A 3,941-nucleotide genomic window follows, 5' to 3' on the forward strand; every position below is an offset into this window, starting at 1 on the left:
ATGTCACCCACTGCCATTTATAAGCCACGAGTTTGCATTTTGGCATCATTGCCGGGTTGGTTCTTGGTGCCAGAAATGGTAATAAGGACTTTAAGCAGCGACGGTTGATGGGACGGCTACGGCATTCAATATAAAAAAGTTCCACTTTGCGCATTTCCTGTCGTTGTCAGGTCAGTACAACGTCAGAATGTAAGCAGGTAATTATACACTGTCATTTCATTTACATTTGATACCTTTAGTAGTTGTATGGATTATTATAGATACCTGCTAATATGACAGTTTTTCCTGTTTGTTACATACATGTCATCCGTTGCCAGCAGCAGTCAGGAACAAATTGTTTCTTAGTGACATTAGATTAGACATTAGACCACTATTGCAACCTGTTGGAATGTTTCACGGGCGCTGTAGACGTCCCTCAGTCGTCACTTCTTAAAACCCTAATATTTGCACGAGAGGGAGGAGCTTGAGAGGAGCGAGGGGTTTTCAGCTAACAGTAGGGCTAGCTTGGTTAGCAAGCTGCATCCTCACTTCACAGTAACTGTGATATTAAACAATCAAAATGTACTTGGAGAAAAAAATTTACAGAATAAAACCAAACTTTCAATAAAACTGAACACAAATGTTTCAGGTCGCTGTGGCAGTCACTTGTCAATCACAGGTGGCCGCGCCCTTAAGCACACCCTGTTGTACCATCTTATTTATTCTAATTGGGTGTTAAGATCACAAGTCTCCACCCCACCTGCGTCACCGCATCTGACCAAGCCACTCCCCCAACAATATAAAGCCTCAGACCTGTCACGTCCTCTTCACACCAAACAGATTTGGCCAAAATGTAGTATGTAGTATGCACTTTGCAAACAAAAGCAAAATGTGCATTATGCCAAAAATACCCAGATGTGTTGAAAATCTCCAGTATGCATTGGACCAGTCTAACTCGCCTACTGTATCCCACAATGCAAAGCGCTGGAACGTCACAACAACAGTTAAAATAGCTGACAGCAGCAGCATTCCAGCAGAAGGGGGCGCTATAGCTAAAGCGGTTTGCATTTGTCCAAAACCGGAAACTGGCATCTGGCAGCATACTGCAAAATGAATCCATTCTACTTGCTACTGCCGAACGCAGTATGCAGTATCCGATTTCAAACACAGCACTTTTTTACCGAAGTGAGAAATCCCAATGAGGATTCATTCCTGATATAAAATCATCCAAATCAACAACCAACCTTGAAACCTGCAGCCGCAATAAACCGTTCAAACTGTCCTGGATCCAGTGTTTAAATGTGCACACAACATCAGATGTTTTCCACGACAGCAATATCAAGCAACAACATAGCTTTTTCAATGGGACCATAATTTGCTCAATGAACACCATGCTGTAATTGAGTCCATAAACTTATCAAGAATTTTTTTACTAGGGGAAAAAATCAAGTCAAAGAAGTACTTTGTTGTTTCATCGACTTTGTGTCAGTCAGACTTTTTCTAGAAGCCAGTGGAGCCGCCCCCTGCTGACCATAAATAAGAACGCAGGTTTTTGACACTTCTGCACTGGCTTCACTTCTCAGACTCCAAGGCTCTGTCCACTTCCTCTACACAGTCAATGGTAAGGATGCTAAAGGACTTTGATTTTTCACAAGATGTAAAAAATAGAAGGGAAAATGAACCCTTCGTGTGATGAGCTGCAGAACTTTTACACAGACATGTTGAATGCAGAACACAGCCGGCACACCACGGGCCAAAGCTAACACACAATCATGCCATAGTACTAGAGATTAGTCTGTAACTACTTTGCCCCTTTTAAAAACATGTTAATGTTGTATTAAAATTATCACATTCAAAAATCTAATTTCTTCCCCTTAAATTTGAAGACATTTTAAAACTAGTATTGCTGTTGCAGTGACCTTTTCAGACAGTATGGCATGTTTGTGTGCTATTCGTTATGAGTGTCAGATTATGCAAGAAGCCCTGAAAGCAGCCGGCATGCCAGCCTCCGTCTTCTCACACTGCACTTCTTCCTTCAAAGTTTGTGTTTCCCAGATGTCAAGTGTACTTGTGAAGGGATTACCGCAAGTCCGGTTGGCAAGCACGTCTTAAGTCGGAACCTGCTGCAACCCTTGCTTAATATACAGTAGGTCACCATTGTGTTTGACATGCAACTTAAAATAATAAAAGAAAATCTTAATTTGATTTCTTTTAAATCCACCATATGATGTACGCATTACTCAATTGTTTCTTTGAATAGCCATCAAGAAACACGTAACACGAAACTCTTCTCAAGGTCTTTTAACAGTGACTAACGCTCAGTGCGCCTCAATAAATCACTGCCATCTTTTTGTACCAACAGCAGATCCATCCTGGGACAAAGTGATGCCAGCTCACTTCCTTGCCAACAAAGGAAGAGGGGGAACCAGATGGAGAGTTGTTTCTGGTCACTGTAAAACAGCCAACGTGACAACAGCTCGAAAAAGAAAAGGCACAGGACGGGGAAATGTGACTGAGAGGGGCCCAAGGACCTTTCTGACACCCAATTGTTTCCTGAGTTTCTGTGTCCGGCCCGGACCGGAAACTTTTGGGTACCCCCCAGAGGTGAGGCTGTATTTGTATTTGTTTATGTGTGCATGCAAAGTATTGTAAGTTTGACTTTGTGTCTAAGTGTGTTATGGATGTGAGGTGGGATTGTTAGCGAAGATGCAGGAAGTACACTGGCAAGTTGCCCATTGCTTTTTAAAGAACGTAGGAAAGGATGGAAAAGAAAGACACTGAGTGCTGTTGAACAATGCCCCTAACAGCTGTTCATGTTGAGCACAGGAGTTACAGTGTGTTCACTTAGAGAAACAAAGTAGTACCTTGAACTTTGACCCAACAATACTCCCATAATAATACCCCATAATAAGTGGGGTAAAGAGAGTCCAAGAACCTATTTGGCAGAACGGAATGTTTCGGCCTTGGGAACCTTTGCAGTGAACACTGTACATCGTAATAAATCACCTTTGTAGGGCAACAAAACAGTGTTAAATGGACTCTGACCCATTTAATGTAAGCAGTTAGCCAGTAAATAGGCTAGAATCACACTGTACAACTGAGCACAATCATTTAAAATGAATAAAATCTTCCCTGTTGACAAAAAAGCTCATATTTCTTTGTTTTTGGCATCATTGTGGATATCTTACCATGTTTTCTTTTACAATAAAACATTCCCAGCCATACCAGAGAAAGAAAAAAATGAGCAACGTAACCCAAACATTGCAGGTCGTTGCCAGGTTTTGATGAGAGAGCAACAAAGCACAACAAGCAAACTCCAGGGGAAATACAGAAATGTATCACAAGATTTGTAGGTTTATTATGTAACCACTTTCTCATTAAATCCATAGTGTTTTTGTTTTTTATCCTACATCAACTTACAGAACTCATGCAGTATAAAAAACAACAACATTTGTATAGTTTTAATATAGCCCTATATGAAAATACATTATGTCCCAAATCTTCACCAAGCAACGGAAATATAAATGCCATGTGTGTATGTCACTGGTTTGACACAGGAAAAACTACTGTTTGTCAAAAAAAAAAAAAATTAATAAATACAAATTCAAAAAAAATACTAATGTGGTACTGTTACAGTAAACAAATGTTGAGCAGTTGGGGCAAAAGAACGTACATGTGAGAGCTTGGAGGAGGAAGAGGCACAAGATTCAGCAAGACAAATATTCCTCTACCACCCTCTGGTGAAAAATCTATACCAATACACTTTTTTTCTAATACCAATAAATCATACTTTAGGTTTAAATATTTCAATTTATTTCAGGATAACAAAATCTTTTTTTAATTCTTATCATTTCCTCTCTCATTTTTAAACAAATGCAATTTACTCTGCTTTTATTTTGAAAAATTAGATTCAGCGTTAACCCGGAAGCGCACCATTGTTATTATGCTAACAGTGTGTCATC

Source organism: Semicossyphus pulcher, unplaced genomic scaffold (assembly GCF_022749685.1).
Source record: "Semicossyphus pulcher isolate SPU_LCO1_2020_fin unplaced genomic scaffold, fSemPul1.0.p SCAF_14, whole genome shotgun sequence".
Classification (NCBI taxonomy): domain Eukaryota; kingdom Metazoa; phylum Chordata; class Actinopteri; order Labriformes; family Labridae; genus Semicossyphus; species Semicossyphus pulcher.